The sequence below is a fragment of the Paramormyrops kingsleyae genome, chromosome 4, assembly GCF_048594095.1.
Source record: "Paramormyrops kingsleyae isolate MSU_618 chromosome 4, PKINGS_0.4, whole genome shotgun sequence".
NCBI lineage: Eukaryota > Metazoa > Chordata > Actinopteri > Osteoglossiformes > Mormyridae > Paramormyrops > Paramormyrops kingsleyae.
Window position 1 is genome coordinate 45,937,748 of NC_132800.1, and position 26,210 is coordinate 45,963,957.

Here is a 26,210-nt window from a genome sequence, read left to right on the forward strand (position 1 = left end):
GGGCTGATTCTGGACGCTTTCCTCACTTACGGCCATACCGTTCCGACTGCGTCCGATCTCGCCTGATCTCGGAAGCTAAGCGGGGCCATGCTTGGTTAGTACTTGGTTAGGAGACTGCCTGGGATTACCAAGTGCCGTAAGCTTTTTCTTAGTTTCACCTTATCCAGAGGGCCCTGCGTCTTGCCACGAATTGAAAGATGTCACTCCCTTTTCATTTCACAAAGTATCTTTATTTGTACAATGACGGCAGTCCCCGCCCACTTTTGCAGGAAGTACTCGTAGCAATCGCATACAACTCACCGCTTTCTTCCTCATTTTAATAACGACTTTCTCAAAGACATCTTGACATCAATGCCGCATCGACGTCTGCTCTTCTCTCGGTGCGACTCTCAATAAACCCTCAACTGAAAACAAAAGGGCTGATTCTGGCCGCTTCCCTCGCTTACGGCCATACCGTTCCGACTGCGCCCGATCTCGTCTGATCTCGGAAGCTAAGCGGGGCCGGGCTTGGTTAGTACTTGGTTGGGAGACTGCCTGGGATTACCAAGTGCCGTAAGCTTTTTCTTACTTTCACCTTATCCAGAGGGCCCTGCGTCTTGCCACGAATGTAAAGATGTCACTCCCCTTTCATTTCACAAATTACCTTTATTTGTACAACGACGGCAGTCCCCGCCCACTTTTGCAGAAAGTACTCATAGCAATCGTATACAACTCACTGCTTTCTTCCTCATTTTAATAACGACTTTCTCAAAGACATCTTGACATCAATGCCGCATCGACGTCTGCTCTTCTCTCGGTGCGACTCTCAATAAACCCTCAACTGAAAACAAAAGGGCTGATTCTGGACGCTTCCCTCGCTTACGGCCATACCGTTCCGACTGCGCCCGATCTCGTCTGATCTCGGAAGCTAAGCGGGGCCGGGCTTGGTTAGTACTTGGTTGGGAGACTGCCTGGGATTACCAAGTGCCGTAAGCTTTTTCTTAGTTTCACCTTATCCAGAGGGCCCTGCGTCTTGCCACGAATTGAAAGATGTCACTCCCTTTTCATTTCACAAAGTATCTTTATTTGTACAACGACGGCAGTCCCCGCCCACTTTTGCAGAAAGTACTCGTAGCAATCGCATACAACTCACCGCTTTCTTCCTCATTTTAATAACGACTTTCTCAAAGACATCTTGACATCAATGCCGCATCGACGTCTGCTCTTCTCTCGGTGCGACTCTCAATAAACCCTCAACTGAAAACAAAAGGGCTGATTCTGGCCGCTTCCCTCGCTTACGGCCATACCGTTCCGACTGCGCCCGATCTCGTCTGATCTCGGAAGCTAAGCGGGGCCGGGCTTGGTTAGTACTTGGTTGGGAGACTGCCTGGGATTACCAAGTGCCGTAAGCTTTTTCTTACTTTCACCTTATCCCGAGGGCCCAGCGTCTTGCTACGAATGTAAAGCTGTCACTCCCCTATCATTTCACAAAGTATCTTTATTTGTACAACGACGGCAGTCCCCGCCCACTTTTGCAGAAAGTACTCATAGCAATCGCATACAACTCACTGCTTTCTTCCTCATTTTAATAAAGACTTTCTCAAAGACATCTTGACATCAATGCCGCATCGACGTCTGCTCTTCTCTCGGTGCGACTCTCAATAAACCCTCAACTGAAAACAAAAGGGCTGATTCTGGCCGCTTCCCTCGCTTACGGCCATACCGTTCCGACTGCGCCCGATCTCGTCTGATCTCGGAAGCTAAGCGGGGCCGGGCTTGGTTAGTACTTGGTTGGGAGACTACCTGGGATTACCAAGTGCCGTAAGCTTTTTCTTACTTTCACCTTATCCAGAGGGCCCTGCGTCTTGCCACGAATGTAAAGATGTCACTCCCCTTTCATTTCACAAATTACCTTTATTTGTACAACGATGGCAGTCCCTGCCCACTTTTGCAGAAAGTACTAATAGCAATCGTATACAACTCACTGCTTTCTTTCTCATTTTAATAACGACTTTCTCAAAGACATCTTGACATCAATGCCGCATCGACGTCTGCTCTTCTCTCGGTGCGACTCTCAATTAACCCTCAACTGAAAACAAAAGTGCTGATTCTGGCCGCTTCCCTCGCTTATGGCCATACCGTTCCGACTGTGCCCAATCTCGTCTGATTTTGGAAGCTAAGCGGGGCCGGGCTTGGTTAGTACTTGGTTGGATGACTGCCTGGGAATACCAAGTGCCGTAAGCTTTTTCTTAGTTTCACCTTATCCAGAGGGCCCTGTGTCTTGCCACGAATTGAAAGATGTCACTCCCTTTTCATTTCACAAATTACCTTTATTTGTACAACGACGGCAGTCCCAGCCCACTTTTGCAGAAAGTACTCGTAGCAATCATATACAACTCACCGCTTTCTTCCTCATTTTAAGAACGACTTTCTCAAAGACATATTGACATCAATGCCGCATCGACGTCTGCTCTTCTCTCGGTGCGACTCTCAATAAACCCTCAACTGAAAACAAAAGGCCTGATTCTGGCCGCTTCCCTCGCTTACGGCCATACCGTTCCGACTGCGCCCGATCTCATCTGATCTCGGAAGCTAAGCGGGGCCGGGCTTGGTTAGTACTTGGTTGGGAGACTGCCTGGGATTACCAAGTGCCGTAAGCTTTTTCTTACTTTCACTTTATCCAGAGGGCCCTGCATCTTGCCACGAATGTAAAGATGTCACTCCCCTTTCATTTCACAAATTACCTTTATTTGTACAATGACGGCAGCCCAATTTTGCAGAAAGTACTCGTAGCAATCGCATACAACTCACCGCTTTCTTCTTCATTTTAAGAACGACTTTCTCAAAGACATCTTGACATCAATGCCGCATCGACGTCTGCTCTTCTCTCGGTGCGACTCTCAATAAACCCTCAACTGAAAACAAAAGGCCTGATTCTGGCCGCTTCCCTCGCTTACGGCCATACCGTTCCGACTGCGCCCGATCTCATCTGATCTCGGAAGCTAAGCGGGGCCGGGCTTGGTTAGTACTTGGTTGGGAGACTGCCTGGGATTACCAAGTGCCGTAAGCTTTTTCTTACTTTCACTTTATCCAGAGGGCCCTGCATCTTGCCACGAATGTAAAGATGTCACTCCCCTTTCATTTCACAAATTACCTTTATTTGTACAATGACGGCAGCCCAATTTTGCAGAAAGTACTCGTAGCAATCGCATACAACTCACCGCTTTCTTCTTCATTTTAATAACGACTTTCTCAAAGACATCTTGACATCAATGCCGCATCGACGTCTGCTCTTCTCTCGGTGCGACTCTCAATAAACCCTCAACTGAAAACAAAAGGGCTGATTCTGGCCGCTTCCCTCGCTTACGGCCATACCGTTCCGACTGCGCCCGATCTCGTCTGATCTCGGAAGCTAAGCGGGTGCGGGCTTGGTTAGTACTTGGTTGGGAGACTGCCTGGGATTACCAAGTGCCGTAAGCTTTTTCTTACTTTCACTTTATCCAGAGGGCCCTGCGTCTTGCCACGAATGTAAAGATGTCACTCCCCTTTCATTTCACGAATTACCTTTATTTGTACAACGACGGCAGTCTCAGCCAACTTTTGCAGAAAGTACTTGTAGCAATCGTATACAACTCACCGCTTTCTTCCTTATTTTAAGAACGACTTTCTCAAAGACATCTTGACATCAATGCCGCATCGACGTCTGCTCTTCTCTCGGTGCGACTCTCAATAAACCCTCAACTGAAAACAAAAGTGCTGATTCTGGCCGCTTCCCTTGCTTACGGCCATACCGTTCCGACTGCGCCCGATCTCGTCTGCTTTCGGAAGGTAAGCGGGGCTGGGCTTGGTTAGTACTTGGTTGGGAGACTGCTTGGGATTACCAAGTGCCGTAACTTTTTTCTTACTTTCACTTTATCCAGAGGGCCCTGCATCTTGCCACGAATGTAAAGATGTCACTCCCCTTTCATTTCACAAATTACCTTTATTTATACAATGACGGCAGCCCACTTTTGCAGAAAGTACTCGTAGCAATCGTATACAACTCACCGCTTTCTTCGTCATTTTAAGAACGACTTTCTCAAAGACATCTTGACATCAATGACGCATCGACGTCTGCTCTTCTCTCGGTGCGACTCTCAATTAACCCTCAACTGAAAACAAAAGTGCTGATTCTGGCCGCTTCCTTCGCTTACGGCCATACCGTTCCGACTGCGCATGATCGTGCCTGATCCTGCGCGGCTCAGTGTGTGTGTGGTGGTGTTTTTTTTAGTCTCTGCTGTTTGCTTGGTTTTCCGTTTCTTTCTCCGTTTTATTTAATACCTGTTTTGGTTTAGTTTTGCCTTGGTTAGCCTCCCCTCTCCCTGGCCGCTTCGTTGCGCCGGAGGGGGAGGCTTGTCACTCGTTTTGAGTGTCTTTTTTTGCATTTATTTCTGTTCGTTTGGCTTTCTTTGCGCGCTGCGCGTTTTACTTCCTGGTTTGCCAATTAGGCTTTTTTTCATTTATTTCGGCGTTTCTTAAGTTTCTGTTTCGTCTGGTTCTGTTTTCCCTCTCCCTGGCCTCATTTTGGGCCGGGGGGGGAGGCTTGTCACCCTTTATTTCGCCCCTGATTTGTGTTTTGTTTTCGCCCTCCGTTTCTGTGCGCGTTTTTCATCCGTTGTAGTTTGCTCTGGTTTATCTTGTTTTTGGATCACTGTTTCTTTTCTTTTTTGCCCCAGTTCGTTTCCCCTCTCCCTGGCCGTTTTATTGTGCTAGGGAGAGAGGCTTGTCATTCGATTTTTTTTCGCCGGTCTTGTGTTTTGTTTTCCACTTCCGTGTTTTGCGCGTTTATTACTTACCGGCTTTTCTTTTTCCCCCTTGATTGCTTGTTTGTTTTGTCCCCCAGGCTCCCTTCTTGGTTGCCCCCCCTCCTCCCCTTAATTGTTTGATCATGGCTGCTCAGCCGCAGCCGTCCACGTCGCGTGCAGCCGCGGCTGCACGGGCGTTCAGAGGTGTGGGAAGTGATGACGTGTCGCGTGCAGCCGCGGCTGCACGGGCGCTGGATGCTGATACGGTTAATTCACTGGATGATTTTAGTAGGGCGGACATGGAGGTAGATATGGCGGTGGAGCCGCCTGGTCTGGATGACCGGGGGCCCGGTGAGTGGGTGCAGGTCGTGTCTCGAAAGAGGGCGGCGGCGGCAGCGGCAGCGGCGGCTTCTGGGCCGGGAGTGGCGCCCTCCAAGGTGAGCAGCGGGGCCGGTGCTGGTGCGGGTGCGGGGGTCGGCGGTGCCGTCTCTCCGCCCGACAGCTATGCTGGGAGGGTGGCTCAGGCCGGTCGGGCGCAGCGGGCGGGTGCAGGTGTGCGCGTGGGCACGGGGGTGCGAGCGGGCGTCCTGCGTCAGGGTGCGGCTTCGCGGGGTGCCTGGGACGAGGGCCCTGTCCCGAAGGGGCCTTATACTAAGGAGGCCACTGCCTCCGTGGACCTGAGTGCGTTTGACAGCGTGCCTTTGCTTGAGGTGGCTAAGGCGATATTGTTGTTGGTGCCGAAGGACGCCCTGCTGGCCGTGTGCCCGGCTCCTAATGTGGCAGTGGAGGTTACCTTCACCGCCCCCAAGTACATCGAGCTCGTTGAGGGCGGCCTCACCGTACAGGGCAAGCTCTGCCCGGTCAGACGCCTCTGTCAGGCGGAGCGCGTGGTCTCCTTTCTGCACCTGCCTGCGTATGTGCCCGATCAGGTCATCCTCGATCACCTTGCGGCATGGGGTGTGGAGCCCATCCTCCCGGTGCGCCGTCGGCTCCTGCCCGGCACTCAGGTCACCGACGGCACCCGCTGCGTCAGGGTGCGTTTCCCGGCCGGCGTGGTGTCCTTGCCCTACAGTGCCCGATTTGATACGGCCGAGGGGCCCCGCTACATTCGTGTCGCTCACGACAACCAGGTCCGCCTCTGCCGCATGTGCCTCCAGCCGGGGCACGTGGTGGCCCAGTGCCCTCAGTACGTGTGCCGTGTCTGCGGGCTGCAGGGACACTACGCCCGTGACTGTGTTGTCGCCCGCTGTGCCGGCTGCCGCAAGGCCGCCGCCCTGTGCACCTGCCCTGGCGCCCCTGGTCGGGACGGGCCGGCCTCCGCTGCCAGGGACGGGGTTGACCCGGGCTCTCACGCTGGGGGGGACGAGGGGGTGTCTCTCCTTCCACCCCAGGACCCCAGTAATGCTGCCGCCATCGCCGCGCTTTCGACACCCCCTGTGGCTGCTGCCGTTGACTGCCTGGCTCCTGTCGTGGACGACCTCCTCGCCGCTCCTGTGGCTGGCCCGAGGGGAGAGGTGAGTGGGGGTCCCGTCGTGGGGGTGGACGCTGTGCCCTTTGGGGGGGCCGGAGACCCCCCGGCCGCACAGGACCTCCTTGGGGCGTCGGGCGTTGAGGACATGGAGCTGCCCTCCGGAGCTGCGGGTCCCATGGAGCTGCCAGTGCCCATGCCTGTCTCCCAGTCCCTCTACTCGGAGCCCCCGCCCGCCCCCCCCTCGTCTCTCACCCCGTCCCTTCCCGCAGCTCCGGCCGTGGGTGAAGTGCGCCCGGCGTCCCGGTTGGCCGGGGGTAGGCCTGTGGATGGCCCCCCTCCCCCAGCCCCCGCTCCCTCTTCCCCCCCCCCTCTGCCTCAATCTGTCCAGCCCCTGGCGTCGCCCTGGTCCGGCATCCCCCCCTTCGGCGCTGACACCCTGCGTCAGCTGGACACCCTGGACCCGGACCCCTTCGTCGCCCCACGGACCCAGCCCGACTCGGGCAAGCCTGTAATGACTAAGCTTGGCAAGGCCAAGCACAAGTCCCGCTTTTGCATGGGGTCTAGGTCCGGGGCGTCTCATCAGCCCCCTCTGCCGGGCCTCGCCAACACTCTGCGGCGCCAGGAGGAGCGGCGGCAGTCGGCGGTGGCGGCCCTGGCGGCCATGCGTGCTGCGAGCCCGGGTCATGACGACAGCGGCGACACGGACTGATGTTCCTTCGCCATCCCCCTTCATTGACTCATGTTTCCCGTGGTTCTTGTCTTTCGTTGTGTATTGCTTTTCTGCCGCCCCGGTTTTGTTTTTGGTTTCTGTTTTCATTGTCCATCACCGTGTCCGTGTCGCCTTCTGCCCCTGCTATCGCCGCTGTCGTCCCTGCTTCTCCCCGTCCCCTAGGTCCCGTGCGTTTTAAGTGATTACTCGTGTTTTATTGTGTTCTTTTACGGCCCGCCTATTTATTGTCTTCTTATTGTATTTATGGTTCTTTTTATGGTTTCTTTTATTGTTCTTATTGTGTTGCTTGTCCCTTTTACCTGTGTGTTTCCCGCGACATCGCTCCACCATCCGGGTGGGTTAGTGGGGTGGTTGTCTGGGTGGGCCTGTTCGGCTGGGTGCGTCCCGCTTTTATCTGGGTGTGTGTGGCTTTTACCTCCTGTGCCAGTGTTGTGTCTGTCGTGATGTGTCCCCTGCCTGGTGCCTAACAGAGACTCTTTTATCCCAATGACACTGACTCTGACCTCCCTCAATGCCCGGGGGCTGCGCTCCTGGGCTAAGGCCCAGGCAGTTTTAACTTCGTGTTGTGACTCGTCCGTTGTGTGTTTGCAAGAGACTGGGTGGGATGGGCCTTTTATTGATAGAGTGCGGGACGCATGGTCGGGCGATGTCTTCTTCTCCACCGCCTCTGTTCGGCCAGGGGTCGTCGGTTGGGGTGTCGCGCTGCTCTGTCGCCGCCCGCGTGTCCAGTCGGCATCCCTGCTGTACTCGGACGGGGAGGGCAAGTGTCTGGCTGTCGGGCTCTGTCTGGAGGGGGGTTTCGCCTGCACCGTCGTGGTCGTGCACGCGCCCAATGATGGGGCACGGTGTGCCTCCTTCTTCAACCGCCTGGCTGCCCGTGTGGCGCAGTGGCCCTGTCCTCTCATGGTCGGGGACTTCAACATCTCCCTCTCTCGCCTGGACGTGCGGAGGGGGGCAGTCGTGCGGGCCGATGCGGGGCGAGCAGCTCTCCTCCGCTTGATGCGTGCCTGTCATCTCACGGACCTGTGGAGGGATCGCAACCCTGACCGTCGTGTCCTTTCCAGGACGCAGCGTGTCCGGGGCGTGATGCACGGCAGCAGGCTGGACTACGCTCTGGTGTCCCCTGCTGTCGCTGCCCGTGTCCGTACGGTGTGCTATCGGGAGTGTCTCGTGAGCGATCACGACTACTTCCTTTGCACGCTCGATTCTGGGGAGGTGCAGCGCGGGCGGGGCACGTGGATCCTCAACCCCTCCCTCTTAAGCGATGGTACAGTTACTGATAAGGTGAGCTTCGCATTGTGGACTGGGGTGCGGTCGCCCCTGTTCTCCCTCGATATTCAGGCGGGGTGGGAATTGTTAAAGCGGGAGGTGGCGACCGTTTTACAGGCTGCCGGGAAGGCCGCAGCCGGACGCTTTCGGCAGGGGGAGCGCGCCTTGCTGCGTGATCTCCAGCTGGAACTGCTGGCGCTCGAGCAGGATGCAGGGGACCCCGTGCGGGTCTCGGCCCTGCAGGACGAGCTGGCTCTCCTCTCTGAGCGGAGGCACGCCGGGGCGGCGTTGCGGAGCGGGGTGCGTTTCGTCGCCCCTGGTGAGCTCTCTCCTCGCTATTTCAGGGCGCTGGAGGAGACTTTTACAGGTTATTTAAGGAGGAGCTCGTGCCCATCTTGCAGGCCCTTTATAGTGACGTCCTCGCCCGCGGTGAGATGCACGGCACCATCCGGCTGGGTTTGATTAAGATGCTCTTTAAGCACACGGGAGACAGGGGGGAGCTGGCTAATTACAGGCCCCTCACCATGCTCAACACCGATTACAAGGTGTTGGCCTCGGTCTTGGCCTCCCGGCTCAGTCAAGTGCTGCCGTCCCTCATCCGCACCACCCAGACGTACGGGGTGATGGGCCGCACCATCCTGGACACAGTCCGGGATGTGCAGGCGGCGGTGGGCTTCATGGAAACGGCGGGTTCGCCCGGTTACTTGGTGAAGCTCGACTTTGCCAAGGCATTTGACAGGGTCGAGCACGCCTACCTCCAGCGTGTACTGGAGGTCTTCGGCTTCGGCCCGGGCTTCCTGGCCTGGACGCGCCTCTTGTGCGCCTCCGCCATGACCGCGGTCGCCTGCAACGGCTACGTCACTGCACCCTTCCGCATGACGCGTTCGGTGCGGCAGGGCTGCCCCCTGTCGGCCGCCTTGTACACCTTGGCGGTCGAGCCCCTCGGCCTCCTGGTGGCCGCCTCTCGTGGCATTGCTAGGGTGCCCATCGGCCCGACATGCTTCGCTCCGCCGGTCTTCCAGTACGCTGACGACACCACCCTGCTCGTGCCCGATGTGGCCAGCGTGGGGGCTGCGTTGCGCAGCGTGCAGCGGTACTGTGACATCACTGGGGCCAGGGTCAACCTGCAGAAGTCGGTCTACCTGCGGCTCGGCTCGGCTGGGCCTCTGCCCGCCGAGCTGGGGCTGACTGAGGCCGAGGGGGACGTGCGCCTCCTGGGCGTTCTGCTCGGGAGGTGTGCGGACGATGCGACGGGGAGGATGTGGGACGATCTGACGGGTGGTGTGGAGCGGCGGCTGGCCGGGTGGTCGGGCCGTCTCCTCTCGCTGCAGCAGAAGGTGTTCCTGTTGAACGCAATGGTGTTGTCTGTGCTGTGGTTTCACCTGAGCGTCACTCACATGCCCCACGGACATTACGCCAGGCTGCGGAAGGCCGTCCTGCGCTTCCTCTGGGGGGGGGGGCAGAGTCCTGGTGGCTTACGCTACCTTGATTGGCCCCCCTGCCGAGGGTGGCCTGGGCCTCCTGGACCCTCTGGTCCAGTCGAAGGCCCTGCGTGTGCGGATGTTGCAAGCCTTCCTGGACGAGAGTCGCCCCTCCCTGTGGAAGGCGGTGCTCTCGCTCCGGCTGGGACAGTGTGCGGGGTGGGAGCTGGCCGAGGACGTCCTCTGGATGCGCCTCCGGCCCGGCATGGTGCGCGGCATCCCCTCCTTTTACGCACACCTCCTCTTGGCGTGGGCTGAGTTCCAGGAGCACACTGTCGTGGTGCCTGAGGGGCGGCAGCTTCTGCTCCGGCAGCCGCTGCTGCTCAACCCGCGCGTCCTCTCCGAGGAGCGGCCCCTCGAGTTCCGGCACTGGTGGGAGGCACTCCAAGACCCCTACTCACAGGGTGCAGCAGGTTGCGGGTTTGGGATGTGTTTTGAGGGTGGGCCGCTTGTTTTCTCTTGTTTTGCTGTTTTGGGTGGGTTGTTTGTCAGGTGCGAGACCTCTTCTATGAGGTGCGCCCTGGCTTCCTGCCTCCCGCGGCCGTCTATGACCAGGTTGAGGCTGTGGCTGAGGGGGCCTCCAGGGTCACTGTCGCCAGGCAGTGTCTGGCAGCGAGGGCTGCCCTTCCCGCGGAGTGGGTGCGTGACATCGAGCGGGCCGGCGGCCCCCGGGATGTGGCCCCCCGTTTCCCCGCGGTGTACGTGAGGCGGCTGTCCGGGTCCCTCGCCCCTTTGGGGGCGTGTGTCACCCGTGACTTTGCCCGCCTCTACAGGCAGCGTGCTTTTGTCTCCCCAGTGGCGCAGGCCTTTTGGAGCTCTCGCTTCCCCGCCCAGGAGCCTGACCTGTTGTGGGGGAACGTGCTGGTCTGCCCGGCGGACCCTGTCTTGGCCCTTTTCGACTACAGACAGCGGCACAATGCCCTATGGTCAATGCGGTGGCTTCATAGACTGGGCTTTGCCGCGTCTCCGCTCTGCCCAGTGTGCCGGGAAGTGGAGGAGGGCCTTACACACATGTTTTTCGGATGTTCTCAGTTAGCTGACTTTATTGTTTGGGCTCTGGAGGTGGTGGACAGGATCGCCGGGGCGGTGGGGCCCGTGCCTGTTTTTACCGAGGCGGGGTGGCAGGTCATGTTCCTGTTTGGTGTTCCCAAGGTCCACCCCGCCAGCACCTTTCTTAACTTGTTTTTAGCCGTCGCCAAATATGTCCTCTGGTTGCGGCGCAACAAGGCCCGCTATGAGCGCGTGGTTTTAGATCCCGTTTTAATGTGCCGCTATCGGCTGCGACTGGTTTTATCCAAGGTGTTTTTATTGTCTGCCGGGCCTCATGGCATGCCCCGGTTCTTACATGGTTATGTGCACCGGGTTCCTTTTGTGTCTGTTGTGGGTGGGCGTTTGGTTTGGGATGTGTTTTGAGGGTGGGCCGCTTATTTTCTCTTGTTTTGCTGTTTTGGGTGGGTTGTTTGGGTTGGTTTTCTTGGGTTTGTGTGTGTGGGTGGGTCATGTGCTAATTGTCGTTTGTTTTCTGTGTTGTTCGTCGTTGGGGCTGTTGCTCCTTTTAATTGGCGTTTTTATTGCTTGATTGGCTTTTATTGCTTATGCCTGTTTTTTTTCTTTTTATTAAACTCCACGCCTGCATGATGAGGACTGCTGCACCCTGTGAGTAGGGGTCTTGGAGTGCGGGCGTGCCCCGTTCCCTGGCCCCTCTCCCTGTACCGCCCCCCTGCTGTGGTGTATGTGTGGCACTGTCGTTCTGAGTGGTTTAATAACAAAAAAAAAAAAAATGCGCCCGATTTTGTCTGGTCTCGGAAGCTAAGCAGGGCCGGGCTTGGTTAGTACTTGGTTGGGAGACTGCCTGGGATTACCAAGTGCCGTAAGCTGTTTCTTACTTTCAACTTATCCAGAGGGCCCTGCGTCTTGCCACGAATGTAAAGATGTCACTCCCCTTTAATTTCACAAATTACCTTGATTTGTACAATGACGGTAGCCCACTTTTGCAGAAAGTACTCGTAGCAATCGAATACAACTCACCGCTTTCTTCCTCATTTTGTTGCCTCCCACTTTGGCTGTTTTGGGTTTGAATTTCTCTTCAGCCACTGCTCGGCAGCTCGACGGATCCAGGCAATTACTCTCTTCACTTTGGTCAGACTACTGAACCGTGTTATGTCCACGAGATGTTTAACCCAGCCAGTGGGCCTCATTCTTGGCAGAGTGGATTTTGCCTTTGGACAAGGACTTTCCTGAGTGGTCAGTGGATCTTCTTTATGTTGACTCATTTTGGCTTGAGCTCTGGTCAATGCAGCTGAAAATGCATTCCTTTGAAGCTTGTTTACACTCTCCCTGGCCTGGGGTGCAACTTCTCCAGCTGAATGAATAGGCCACTTCTCCACTGGCCACTTCTGGAACTCTGGTCCATTTTGCCATGTGGACTTCTCCTTCAAATCGTCAGGAGTGCCTCCTCTTGTTATGATGTCAGCTATATTTAGATCACCACGGATCCACCACCAGTCTTGCACTGGCCCAGCCTTCTGGATTTCACCTACTCTGTTTGCGAAGAAAGTTTGGTATCTATAATTATCTCGTTGAATGGCTCCTAGGATTATTTGACTATCCAATAGATGGAACCATCTCTCAATCTTCATCCGTGCATGCTTCTCTATATGCTTCCTGATCCTAGCTGCAAAGACTGCACCACAGATTTCTGCCTTCACAGCATCTCCCTTTTGATGCAGGGGTGTGAGTTTGGCTTTGGCCTCCACTAACCGGACTTCAATGCCTTGTGTTGTCTTCCATCTTAAGTACATGACAGCTCCATAGGTTTTGTCACTGCCATCAGAGAATGTGATGCCCCAAGGTTTTCCTTTCCAGTCAGATGGTGTGACGCTCCTATGGAATTTCACTCGACCAAGCTGCACATATTCTTCGAAAAGCTGTATAGCTTCTTCTCTGAGGCTTTCCGAGAGAGGTTGATCCCAGGTTTCTTGGGTCAGTTTGCCGCCCCCTCCTTCTTGGAATGCTTTACGAACAAGAATCGCTCCTTTCTGCTTGACCGGTGCAACTAGGCCAATTGGGTCATACAGTGCAGCAACTTGGCTTAAGAGAGCTCTCCTAGTCAATGGGTTAGGTGTTTCAGTTCTCACCTCCTCTTCAAGAAGATCTTTGCCAACTCGCATTTTCTTCTTCCTTTTAAAAAAAGTTCACTGTGGTCAGCATGTAGAGCTTGTCCTCATCCACTTGGTAGCCAATGCCCAGGGCTTCATTGTCCCCTTCCCTCATTTGGTTTGGAAGAATTAAGGTTTTCCTTTGCTCCTGGCTTAGGACATCTGCTTCAGCTCCGTTCCTCCCACTTTGCCCTGACCGGACCCATGGTTTAAGGAAGAAGCCTCCAGCTTTTAGAATCTCTTTAACCCCTTGGGACCGGCGATCCCGCCGGCGGGATCTGACACAAATTTCGCAAAACCGTTTAAATAACTCCGCGAGTTTTTGTCCTATACACATTTTAAAAATACTCTCAGAAACCTTGGACGGTCTACTTTTCAAATATATATAGGTAGAAACTAAATATATTTTTACAGCTTCGTGATACGAATTGAAAGAACAAGAGTGACTGACTTAAGCGTCTGCGTCTCGAAGCGGCTCTGATCGCCCACCCACTTGCAAATCGCGCTATTCGCATGATAATAACATGATAATCCGACAGTTAGTATTGGGTAAAGAAATATGTGAATACGCCCATTGTGACCGAAATAAACAAGAGCACATGTCTGGGTAGTGTTTACACTGATCGGCTACAATATAGCACACGGATACGTCTCTGCCGCTGAAGCTTTGCGCCAGTGTTGCCACTTTCAGCAGCGAAGCTCATACCTGTGTTCATAGCTCAGTGGGTTAAGCCTGTGTGCCTGCAATCACGTGGTCGCCGATTCAAACGCAGCGTATTTAGAACGTGAATAGCGATCTTCCGCTGAGAGCGGTCCTACACGCTCCCGACGCAAGTAAAACAAAGAAAGATGACACGATTTGTTTTTGCCTATTTAACCTAATTTTTAAAACGTTAATACTTCTGACAATGGAAGTTTTGAAAAGAAGACAGATAACGGATTTAGTCAGTGTTTTTTTCATGATTCTACATAATGATTTCAGCGAGATATAAACTGAAATACACGAGAAAGAAACGCGGTCGATGATGCCCTCGTCCCCAGAGCGTCAATAATAGTCACTGCATCATATTTATCGCTTTCTATATTTATATAGTCACAGTTTTTCATTTTTCATTCCATCTATCAATAAACTGTGAAAGGGATTTTATTGTTGCTACTTTTCTTGCGTTTCAAACTGCCTTTCCAAAGTGATGGGTGTGGGGTGCAGTGACATTCCAGACTGATGGGCCATTGACAGTATGCAAACTACTACAGGTGTGAGGACACCTATCTCATCAATATTCATTGTGAAGACCACTGACTTTGAGAAAAAGAGAGTGTCACTCCAAAGTTCTAACACTTTAGTAATCAAACCATATAAAATTTCTGAATGTCACTTTCACCTATGTGTAGCCAACCCCTGTGTCTATAAGCTTCAGAGCTCAAAAGTCTTACCTAGAAATGTCTATAATGTGATTTTTTACAATTTCTCAGCATGTCTGAAAATAGGTTTTTGAAAAGTATATGTTTAAAGTTGATTTTAACAAAAAATAGAATAATAACATTCTAAGAGGTCTCAGATTATTGGTGCTGAGTTTGTGCTGAATAAAAGCAAATGTATCACTTTGGGATAAATGTTTTTTAGATAGGTGAAATATTTTAAAATGTCAAGGCATGTCAGACTACCTCGAAAGTGGAAAAAAGGCCTCAGGCCCCAGGGGGTTAACATTTGCTGTGATGTTGTCAAGTCTGTTCAGGTCATTGTGGGAGGTTAAGAGGTCATCCACATAACTGTCTTCTTCGATAACTCTTCGTTCATCCTCCAAGTGAGCGAATTTGGGCAGGTTTGCAGTCTCCCTCATAGCCAACTGTGCAATGCAACCAGCGGGTTTGTCACCGATGTTAACTCTGGTGATTGCGTATTCACAGATCTCCTTTTCTGGGCTGTCTCTCCACAGGAATCTGTGTAGATGCATCTCTCGCTCCTCTAACCAGACAGAGTTATACATCTTCTTTACGTCTCCTAGAGCTACATGCACGCCTTCTCTAAATCTTAGTAGAACAGCTCTAATGGGGTTAAGGACATCTGGTCCCTTCAGAAGATCATCATTCATGCTTACACCTTTGTATTTCTGGCTACTGTTCGACAATGCGAACTGGTGTTGTCACTGAATGAGGGTTAGGCGCCACCAGGTGGCTGACATACCACACTGGTCCCGTCCACTTCTCCATAACTTCACTGGTGAGTTTCATGGCTACACCTCTTTCGACCATTTCATAGATCTGGGTTGCATAAGTGACTTTCCATTCTGGTTCCTGGCTTAGTTGCTTTTCCATCCTTAAGAAGCAAGCCTGGACTGCCCTTTTGTTTTTAGGGAGAGAAGTAGGACATTCAGTCCAAGGATACTTTGTATCCCAGTGTGGAGTAGTTGTGTGAGCATCCTTTTCCTTGCAGGTGAGGCCTCCTTTAATGATCTCAAGCTCCCTCTCCTCTGCTAAGGTCATGTCTCTTCCTCCTGGTGGGCAGTTTCCACATCGACACCCTCCACATCTTGGCTCGCATGCGGCTCCGATGCTGTCCCAGTGCCACCACTCAAGGAACTCACGTTTACTGGCAGATGTAAATTTGGACAGAGCCGCATCTTCCTGTAGTTGCCAGGCTGGTTTGGTTGTTGGAACTGTGATTTCCTGATATCTGACAGCTGCGGTTCGCATGGAGCGAGTGAAATGGGTTCTTGACTCATACGCTGCTACCTCCACTTCTTCAAACAAGTCAGGATGGGCTCCGCCCACTGTTTTCCCCAATGGGCTATCCCACAAAACAAGATCTCCGATGACTTTGACTCTTTGAGGTGCAAGTCTTCCCTCTCGATGGCTTATGAGAAGTTCAACTTCGGCTGGTCTCTTCAGGTCTTCGAGCTGGACATCTGGGAAGAATCTTTTCAACTTCTCAGGCTGAATTGTTTGATATACCTTTGCAATTTCATCCAAGCCATAGCAGACTAGTTTATGTGCTCTTTCAGTCCCTTTTGGAGTCTTGACTCTGACTTTTAGGAGGTACCTTCTTGTATTGACTCGCATGGTCATTCCACCAACCCCATGTACGACCAGGGTTCTCTCCTCACTCCTCAGGCCTAATCTTTCAGCAGCTTTGTGGGTTATGTAATTGGTGTCAGATGCTAGGTCAATGAGGGTACCAATCTTTTGACCTGTGTTCGCCGTCACCTGCATCAGCATCATGATCACTGGAAGTTCAATTAGCCCATTCTTCTTCAGTAGCTCAGACTGGCCTGCTGTTCTGAGTGTCACTGAGGATCTGTTGGTGAATGCCTTTCTACACTGCTCTGCTAATTCTGGAGAAAGTTGTGACAAGAACTTCTCCTGTTCCTCTGTAAACTTCCCTTTACCTCTTTCATCTTTTCCACCTTTGCCCCCTTCTCCTCTTCTGGATTCAGTTTTTGGGCACAGGAAATAATGGTGGTCTGGATCAGTTCGTCCCATTTTGCAGTCTGCATTCCTGCATAAAATTTTTTCCCTGCAGTACCCGTCATCATCATGGTGTTCTAAGCATTTGCTGCATGCTCCCAATTTCTTTAGAACAGACTTCTTTTCGGACAGTTTCAAAGCTTTAAATTTCTTGCAGAAGACACCACAGCCCTCATCAACTTCTTTCTTTGTAGCTTTGGTTGATGCAGACTTTCTTTCATGCCTTTTCTCTGGCTTGTCCATCTTGTCCACAATTTTAAGTTGTTCAAATCTCTCCAATATCTCTTCTTGATTCTTCAGGAATTTCAAGAGCATGTCAAAATGAGTATCTGCAGTGACATTATGTTCAGGGTTAACCAGGAACATTAGCCAGTCTCTTTTTATAAAGTCAGGTAACTTGCTTTCATGGCTCCCACGTTCCCCAGCTCTGTCAGATCTGCCAGGGCTTTCTCCACAGATTGAATCAGGTCAATGACTTTACTCGGCTGGTTCCCCTTCACTGGAGGCATATTGTCGAGTTCTTCGAGGATTTCAACTGAAATGGTGGACTTGTTGCCGTATCTATTGTCCAGGACTCTGAACATGTCAGCTGCCGTTGTATAGGTTGAAAGTCTTAGTTCTTTTGCAATGGTCTCACTCACACTCTCCAGGAGCTGAATCTTCAGAACTTCAGGTGAGCCAGTGGGCTCCCCCTGCCTTTGCAGGCTCTCCCAGTCCTTTCTCCACCTGCGGAACTCTCTCTTACTTCCCTGGAAGATAGGCAGAGTAGTTGGTTTTATCTTCACAACAGGTGGTGGTGGTTGGACAGGTTTCCCAATTGTGCCTTGATCAGCCAACCTCCTTGATATGGCAAATTCTGCTTTTCTCAATTTTAGCCTGTTGTGGGTCGCTCTCAGTTCTTTTAAGTCTCCCATCCAGGTCATCTTTTGATGATTCAGGGATCCATCTTTCACACTCAGACATTGCTGAGATGGCTGCATTTATCTTTCCTTCCAATAAGGTGAGGTGACTTCATAGCCTACTAGAATGTCACTTCTGACTTGAACTCTGTCAGCTTCTTCAATTGCTTCTTCTGCTTCAAGAATCGATGTTCTAAGTTTGTTCTTTCCATATCTTCCCCACAGGTTAGTTTGTGCAATATCCCTTACTTCCTCCATTTTAATTTCTGCGTCTTTTATGGTTGTCTTAATGTCGGTTTCTTGCTGCTCATCAAGTTCTGCCTCTTTATCCACCTTGACATCAGCCTCCAGTCCGATCCTGTAGTCCTCATTAGAATCAAGCACTGACCTAAACCGGTCTGAAAGGTTTCCAAATTCCTCCTTTAATTCGGCTTTTAGCATGGTGTTTGCTCCCCTTGAAATGAAGTTGGCCAGTTTTGTGAAGCTGCTTTTTGCACTGGTCCTCTCCTGCTTCAGTAGTTTAACAGTCTTCCCCAAGACCTCTTCTGCCATCTTTATTTCTTTTTTCGTCCACAGCTTTTCTGGTATGAAGTCCTTTATCCTCCATTCCAAGCTGCTCCGTTGGTTATCAACTGTTAAGTTCCACTCTAGTTTCACTCCAAAAGGACACTCAGGGACAACTCTTGCTTTCACCTTTCATTAACTTTTATTTTCCAACTTGTTGGTTTCAAATTAATCAATGTTTGAAACATCAGGTTGATAACCTTCAAAGCATAGAGACAGAGGTTAACAATGTCATTTTGTAAAATATTCAAACAATACATGAGCTTTTTAATTAAATTAATTAAATTAAGGTAAACAAATAAACAATTTCAGAAAATCATTTAAAATTAAATATATGTAATCATTTAAGTATGAAAAAATTAATCTAAGGAATTAAGTTAAATCAAATAATCAATTTCATTAGAATGGAATGCTCACTTCAAACAACTGAATAGTTAAAACATCAAGCTCTTTCCTTTTAGTCTTTTAACTTTTTACCATTGTAAAATACATCATGAATTAATGGTCTAAAAGCAATTAAACAAGATCCTTTCCAGGTACAAATTAAGCATTGCAACTAATATAAACTAAATAACATTTACTGACCATTGGTGTCTTTGGAGTAAATACATGAGTAGAGCTTGCTGCGCTGTTCCTTTGCTTGATTGAAGACTGAGAGCTACCATTCCTGCTCAGGTGTTCTTATTAGCAATCGGCAGCCATTTTGCTGGTGCCTTCTGGGTAATGTAGTTCTCAATGGTGGTGGCAATATTAGACCTCCAATTGTTCAGTTATAACCCAACACTGACGGCCAGCGTGGTGTCCCTGCCCTACAGCGCCCGATTTGACACGGCAGAGGGGCCCCGCTACATCAGGGTGGCTCACGACAACCAAGTGCGCCTGTGCAGAACGTGTATGCAGCTGGGCCACATCCTGGCCGACTGACCGTAATATGTCTGCCGTGTCTGCGGGCAGCAGGGGCACTACGCCCGGGACTGTGCCGCCGCCTGCTGTGCCATCCTAGGGGTGGACGCTGTGCTCTTTGGGGGGGACAGAGACCCCCCGGTCATGCAGGACCATCCTGGGACGTCGGGTGCTGATGAACTGGAGCTGCCCTCCCGAGCTGCGGGTTCCGAGGAACTGCTAGAGCTGCCACAGCCTGTCTCCCAGACTCTCTTTTCAGAGCCCCCTCCCCTCTCAACTCTGACTATGTCCATCCCCGCAGCTCAGGCCGCGGGACAAGCGCGCCCGGCGTCCCATCAGGCCGGGGGTAGGACTGTTGATGGCCCCCTTCCCCCGCTCCCTCCCTCCCTCTTGAGGAGCAGCCCACCAAGACCTCAGTGTCGCCCTGGTCCCTGTTCCCCTTTGGGAGCGACACGCTCTGCCAGCTGGATGCCTCGGGCCAGGACCCCTTCGTCACCCCTCGAAGTCATCCAGATTCATCCAAGTCTCCCGTCAACAAGCTCAGTAAGGCAAAGTATAAACTAAAGCACGTCAAGGGGTCTCAGCCCGGGGCAGTTCGTCCGCTCCCCCTACCTGGTCTGTCCAACTCCCTCCGGCGGCAAGAGGAGTGGCGGCAGTCGGCGGCCTTGGCGGCCCTTCGTGCTGCGAGCCTGGGTCATGATGACAGCGGCGACACGGACTGATTCCCCCCCATTGTGTTACATTTCATGGCCATCGTTAGTATTGTTCATGTGCTGTTCTTGTTGTATTTCTGGTTCTGTTTTCCTCTGTATTTATCCTTTTTTGATAGTGTTCCCTTGGTGTCAGTCCCTTCTCTAGAGCCGCTGCCGTCCCGTAGTGTCCCCGTCACGGGCGGTGGGGCCCGTGCCTGTTTTTACGGAGGCGGGATGGCAGGTCATGTTCCTCTTTGGTGTCCCCAAGGTGCACCCCACCAGCACCTTTCTTAACCTGTATTTAGCAGTCGCTAAGTACGTGGCGTGGTTGCGGCGCAACAAGGCCCGCTACGAGGGTGTGATTTTAGATCCGGTTTTAATGTGCCGATATCAACTGCGACTGGTTTTATCAAAGGTGTTATTGTCTGCCAGGCCTCATGACACGCCCCGGTTCTTACGTGATTATGTGGACCGGGTTCCTTTTGTTTCTGTTGTGGGTGGGCATTTGGTTTGGGATGTGGTTTGAGGGTGGTCTGTTTGTTTCCTTTTGTTTCCCTGTTTTAGGTGGGTTGCTTGGGTTGCTTATCTTGGGTTTTTATGTGCGGGTGGGTCATGTGCTGCTTGTTGTCCGTCTTCTGTGTTGTTCGTCGTTGGGTCTCTTGATCCTTTTAATTGGCGTTTTACTTGATTGGATTTTATTGATTGTGCTTGGTTTTTTTCTTTTTATTAAACTCCACGCCTGCATGATGAGGACAGCTGCACCCTGTGAGTAGGGGTCTTGGAGCGTGGGCGTGCCCCGTTCCCTGGCCCCTCTCCCTGCTGTGGTGTATGTGTGGCGATGTCGTTCTGAGTGGTTTAACCCTATGGAGTGCACCAGGGGCCCCTTGCATGGGGGGGCATTTCTTCCCTCTTTGGAATAATTACCTTATAACTTCAGATATAAAAGTCACAGACACATGCCTGATACCTAAAATCAAAGTTGACCCCTTTACAATTGATTGTAGGAAGTTCAATAACGAAATGAATAACCTGTGTATAATTTATGGACATGCGAATATAACAAAAACAGCTGGAAAAATACAAAATCTGTCTTTGTGTCTTGGATTTTTGTAAATATTTCAAAAACTACATGCTGGAATAGGTCCAATTTTAAAAATCTGGTTCCCAAACTTGTTTTCTACATGTGTGCCCAATTTCATATCATTTGATGCAGCCCAACAGGTTTTACGGAGGAAAGAGCAAATGGTGCAACTGGGAGCCTTTCCTATCCAAAACCTAACCTAAACTAATCTGAAACTTATCCAAAATGGCAATAGTGTAACTAGCAGTGTTTTTTGGGGTAGCAACTTTCTTTCTAAATGCATTACCACTTATAGGTCATAAGTAACAATTTGTCACACATCATCACCACACATTTGTAGGAAAATCTATATTTTATTCACACGACTTGTGCCAAACTTATCCAAAACCTATCCAAACTGGCCACAGTGTAACTAGCAGTGTTTTTTGGGGTAGCGTCTTTCTTTCTAAATGCATTACCACTTATGAGTCATAAGAAACATTTTGTTTCTAACCATAACCCTGCATGACTGTGCCCAAACAAAGCCCGACAAGTGCCCCGCATAACTGTGCCCAAACAAAGCCCGACAAGTGCCCCGCATAACTGTGCCCAAACAAAGCCCGACAAGTGCCCCGCATAACTTTGCCCAAACAAAGCCGACAAGTGCCCCGCATAACTTTGCCCAAACAAAGCCGACAAGTACCGTACATAATGTTGCCCAAACAAAGCCGACAAGTACTGTACATAACTTTGCTCAAACAAGGCCGACAAGTGCCCCGCATAACTTTGCCCAAGTGAAAGCCAAAAGCGCTGCATTACTTTGCACACTTCAAAGCTTGACAAAGGCGATGCAGAACTTTTCCCAATGTACCACAATACAAGTGTTACCAAAGCAAATGTTAATTGTAATTTGCTGAATCACGGAATTATAAAAATCTATAGAATAAAAGAGTAAAATGTAAACTGTAAATAAATGTACTTATGTCGAGCGTTGCATCCTCTCCGCGCAAAAAAGCGTCCTCCTCCATCGAATCAATGGATAAAAGCGACACTTTCTTCCCCCGAACCACTCTTCAAAATCATCTTCTGTGCTTTCTCAACAGTGAAAGTCATCCGAGCCATTTTTCTTCAGTCAAAAAAGTTGTTGTCCGAAAATAACTGGGTAAACTCACGGAGACTACGTGCGCAATGCGTAATCGAGACACTCCCACAAATACTGCACCTGCAGAGAATAAGTTGCGCATTCATGTCCCCAGCGCGAAAAACAATGCCCAATCAGCACATCCCATACCATTTTGCAAACCTTAGACACACCTCTATTGGATGAAGCAAATGACACTGTAATTTGATGTTCATGTAAAAAGTTTATTATGGTGAAACATAACCATGGGCAAAGGTTCAGTGCGTAAAAAATTATGTGCTAGCAGGGAAGCAGAGCATATATCTGAAAAAATACTTGACAATGAAGGATTACAGTGATTGATTTATGTACATAAGAGATCAAGCTTTCAAACGAGGGTAACTTTGTCATTTTATTCATTGGTTTTCTTCTAAAACTCCGAAGATGAAAAACATTGCACGAATGTACAGAATGCCGACTGACATTTTTCCGCGATGAGTGAGCAAGCTATTTGAGAGCATTACAGTCATATTTATGGAAAAATGCGTGTTTTGTCTTAATACTGTGACGGTTTATGAAGTATTGGCCGTGAAAGAAATAGTTTGAAGTGCTTAGTTTTCATTTTATTAACACTTATATTTTACTTCCTGACACTCGACCCGTTTAAAGATGGCTACCATGGTCATTTTATTTTTACTTGTTACAAAAAAACCATGGCACAAAAATTGCGCAACTTTCTACAGATATTATCCGAAAGTTTTTTGTAGTGTAACAAGCCGTTTTTGGTTGATTTGATACATTTGTTTCTTTTATTGAACGTCATTTTTTTTTGTTATTGAAAATCCGGACGTATGCGTCCGAACCACTAGGCGGCGACAGTGAAAGAGTTAATAAAAAAAAAGAAAAAAAAAAAAGAAAAAAAAAAAAACTGCGCCCGATCTCGTCTGATCTCGGAAGCTAAGCGGGGCCGGGCTTGGTTAGTACTTGGTTGGGAGACTGCCTGGGATTACCAAGTGCCGTAAGCTTTTTCTTACTTTCACTTTATCCAGAGGGCCCTGCATCTTGCCACGAATGTAAAGATGTCACTCCCCTTTCATTTCACAAATTGCCTTTATTTGTACAACGACGGCAGTCCCCGCCCACTTTTGCAGAAAGTACTTGTAGCAATTGTATACAGCTCACCGCTTTCTTCCTCATTTTAAAAACGACTTTCTCAAAGACATCTTGACATCAATGCCGCATCGACGTCTGCTCTTCTCTCGGTGCGACTCTCAATTAACCCTCAACTGAAAAGAAAAGTGCTGATTCTGGCCGCTTCCCTCGCTTACGGCCATACCGTTCCGACTGCGCCCGATCTCGTCTGATCTCGGAAGCTAAGCGAGGCCGGGCTTGGTTAGTACTTGTAAATGGGAGTGACATCTTTACATTCGTGGCAAGACGCAGGGCCCTCTGGATAAAGTGAAAGTAAGAAAAAGCTTACGGCACTTGGTAATCCCAGGCAGTCTCCCAACCAAGTACTAATCAAGCCCGGCCCCGCTTAGCTTCCGAGATCAGACGAGATTGGGCGCAGTTTTTTTTTTTCTTTTATTAAACCACTCAGAATGACATCGCCACACATACACCACAGCAGGAGGGGTGGTACAGGGAGAGGGGCCTGGGACATGGGCAAGCCCACGCTCCAAGACCCCTTCTCACAGGGTGCAGCTGTCTTCATCATGCAGGCGTGGAGTTTAATAAAAAGGTAAAAGCACAACAGGAACAATAAAAGCCAATCCATTAAAATGCAAATAAAAATAGGATCAAGGAGACCCTAAGACAAACAACACAGAACACAAACAACAAGCAGCATATAAACCCACCCACACACAACCCAGACAAAGAAAACAACCCAGGCAACCCAGCCAGAACAGGGAAACAAAAGGAAACAAACAGACCACCCTCAAACCACATCCCAAACCAAATGCCCACCCACAACAGAAACAAAAGGAACCCGGTCCACATAATCACGTAAGAACCGGGGCGTGTCATGAGGCCTGGCAGACAATAACACCTTTGATAAAACCAGTCGCAGTTGATATCGGCACATTAAAACCGGATCTAAAATCACACCCTCGTAGCGGGCCTTGTTGCGCCGCAACCACGCCACGTACTTAGCGACTGCTAAATACAGGTTAAGAAAGGTGCTGGTGGGGTGCACCTTGGGGACACCAAAGAGGAACATGACCTGCCATCCCGCCTCCGTAAAAACAGGCACGGGCCCCACCGCCCGTGACGGGGACACTACGGGACGGCAGCGGCTCTAGAGAAGGGACTGACACCAAGGGAACACTATCAAAAAAGGATAAATACAGAGGAAAACAGAACCAGAAATACAACAAGAACAGCACATGAACAATACTAACGATGGCCATGAAATGTAACACAATGGGGGGGAATCAGTCCGTGTCGCCGCTGTCATCATGACCCAGGCTCGCAGCACGAAGGGCCGCCAAGGCCGCCGACTGCCGCCACTCCTCTTGCCGCCGGAGGGAGTTGGACAGACCAGGTAGGGGGGGCGGACGAACTGCCCCGGGCTGAGACCCCTTGACGTGCTTTAGTTTATACTTTGCCTTACTGAGCTTGTTGACGGGAGACTTGGATGAATCTGGATGACTTCGAGGGGTGACGAAGGGGTCCTGGCCCGAGGCATCCAGCTGGCAGAGCGTGTCGCTCCCAAAGGGGAACAGGGACCAGGGCGACACTGAGGTCTTGGTGGGCTGCTCCTCAAGAGAGAGGGAGGGAGCGGGGGAAGGGGGCCATCAACAGTCCTACCCCCGGCCTGATGGGACGCCGGGCGCGCTTGTCCCGCGGCCTGAGCTGCGGGGATGGACATAGTCAGAGTTGAGAGGGGAGGGGGCTCTGAAAAGAGAGTCTGGGAGACAGGCTGTGGCAGCTCTAGCAGTTCCTCGGAACCCGCAGCTCGGGAGGGCAGCTCCAGTTCATCAGCACCCGACGTCCCAGGATGGTCCTGTATGACCGGGGGGTCTCTGTCCCCCCCAAAGAGCACAGCGTCCACCCCTAGGATGGCACAGCAGGCGGCGGCACAGTCCCGGGCGTAGTGCCCCTGCTGCCCGCAGACACGGCAGACATATTACGGTCAGTCGGCCAGGATGTGGCCCAGCTGCATACACGTTCTGCACAGGCGCACTTGGTTGTCGTGAGCCACCCTGATGTAGCGGGGCCCCTCTGCCGTGTCAAATCGGGCGCTGTAGGGCAGGGACACCACGCTGGCCGTCAGTGTTGGGTTATAACTGAACAATTGGAGGTCTAATATTGCCACCACCATTGAGAACTACATTACCCAGAAGGCACCAGCAAAATGGCTGCCGATTGCTAATAAGAACACCTGAGCAGGAATGGTAGCTCTCAGTCTTCAATCAAGCAAAGGAACAGCGCAGCAAGCTCTACTCATGTATTTACTCCAAAGACACCAATGGTCAGTAAATGTTATTTAGTTTATATTAGTTGCAATGCTTAATTTGTACCTGGAAAGGATCTTGTTTAATTGCTTTTAGACCATTAATTCATGATGTATTTTACAATGGTAAAAAGTTAAAAGACTAAAAGGAAAGAGCTTGATGTTTTAACTATTCAGTTGTTTGAAGTGAGCATTCCATTCTAATGAAATTGATTATTTGATTTAACTTAATTCCTTAGATTAATTTTTTCATACTTAAATGATTACATATATTTAATTTTAAATGATTTTCTGAAATTGTTTATTTGTTTACCTTAATTTAATTAATTTAATTAAAAAGCTCATGTATTGTTTGAATATTTTACAAAATGACATTGTTAACCTCTGTCTCTATGCTTTGAAGGTTATCAACCTGATGTTTCAAACATTGATTAATTTGAAACCAACAAGTTGGAAAATAAAAGTTAATGAAAGGTGAAAGCAAGAGTTGTCCCTGAGTGTCCTTTTGGAGTGAAACTAGAGTGGAACTTAACAGTTGATAACCAACGGAGCAGCTTGGAATGGAGGATAAAGGACTTCATACCAGAAAAGCTGTGGACGAAAAAAGAAATAAAGATGGCAGAAGAGGTCTTGGGGAAGACTGTTAAACTACTGAAGCAGGAGAGGACCAGTGCAAAAAGCAGCTTCACAAAACTGGCCAACTTCATTTCAAGGGGAGCAAACACCATGCTAAAAGCCGAATTAAAGGAGGAATTTGGAAACCTTTCAGACCGGTTTAGGTCAGTGCTTGATTCTAACGAGGACTACAGGATCGGACTGGAGGCTGATGTCAAGGTGGATAAAGAGGCAGAACTTGATGAGCAGCAAGAAACCGACATTAAGACAACCATAAAAGACGCAGAAATTAAAATGGAGGAAGTAAGGGATATTGCACAAACTAACCTGTGGGGAAGATATGGAAAGAACAAACTTAGAACATCGATTCTTGAAGCAGAAGAAGCAATTGAAGAAGCTGACAGAGTTCAAGTCAGAAGTGACATTCTAGTAGGCTATGAAGTCACCTCACCTTATTGGAAGGAAAGATAAATGCAGCCATCTCAGCAATGTCTGAGTGTGAAAGATGGATCCCTGAATCATCAAAAGATGACCTGGATGGGAGACTTAAAAGAACTGAGAGC

The 26,210-nt window shown here is 50.4% G+C and overlaps 7 non-coding genes and 3 pseudogenes across 7 annotated transcripts; all 10 read left to right on the forward strand.

Moving 5' to 3' along the window:
- The first annotated feature begins 24 nt into the window (after window positions 1–24).
- LOC140590388 (5S ribosomal RNA) lies at window positions 25–143 on the forward strand (annotated as a pseudogene).
- Window positions 144–440: 297 nt separating this feature from the next.
- On the forward strand, window positions 441–559 carry LOC140589783 (5S ribosomal RNA). Its single transcript, XR_011990962.1, has one exon. It is a non-coding gene; the product is annotated as a 5S ribosomal RNA (ribosomal RNA).
- Window positions 560–856: 297 nt separating this feature from the next.
- On the forward strand, window positions 857–975 carry LOC140589784 (5S ribosomal RNA). The gene has a single exon (XR_011990963.1). It is a non-coding gene; the product is annotated as a 5S ribosomal RNA (ribosomal RNA).
- A 297-nt stretch (window positions 976–1,272) lies between these two features.
- LOC140589785 (5S ribosomal RNA) lies at window positions 1,273–1,391 on the forward strand. The gene has a single exon (XR_011990964.1). It is a non-coding gene; the product is annotated as a 5S ribosomal RNA (ribosomal RNA).
- Window positions 1,392–1,688: 297 nt separating this feature from the next.
- On the forward strand, window positions 1,689–1,807 carry LOC140589748 (5S ribosomal RNA). The gene has a single exon (XR_011990927.1). It is a non-coding gene; the product is annotated as a 5S ribosomal RNA (ribosomal RNA).
- A 297-nt stretch (window positions 1,808–2,104) lies between these two features.
- On the forward strand, window positions 2,105–2,223 carry LOC140590141 (5S ribosomal RNA; annotated as a pseudogene).
- A 297-nt stretch (window positions 2,224–2,520) lies between these two features.
- On the forward strand, window positions 2,521–2,639 carry LOC140589647 (5S ribosomal RNA). The gene has a single exon (XR_011990826.1). It is a non-coding gene; the product is annotated as a 5S ribosomal RNA (ribosomal RNA).
- A 291-nt stretch (window positions 2,640–2,930) lies between these two features.
- On the forward strand, window positions 2,931–3,049 carry LOC140589648 (5S ribosomal RNA). Its single transcript, XR_011990827.1, has one exon. It is a non-coding gene; the product is annotated as a 5S ribosomal RNA (ribosomal RNA).
- A 291-nt stretch (window positions 3,050–3,340) lies between these two features.
- LOC140589951 (5S ribosomal RNA) lies at window positions 3,341–3,459 on the forward strand. The gene has a single exon (XR_011991130.1). It is a non-coding gene; the product is annotated as a 5S ribosomal RNA (ribosomal RNA).
- Window positions 3,460–3,756: 297 nt separating this feature from the next.
- Window positions 3,757–3,875, forward strand: LOC140590357 (5S ribosomal RNA; annotated as a pseudogene).
- The last annotated feature ends 22,335 nt before the right edge of the window (window positions 3,876–26,210 follow it).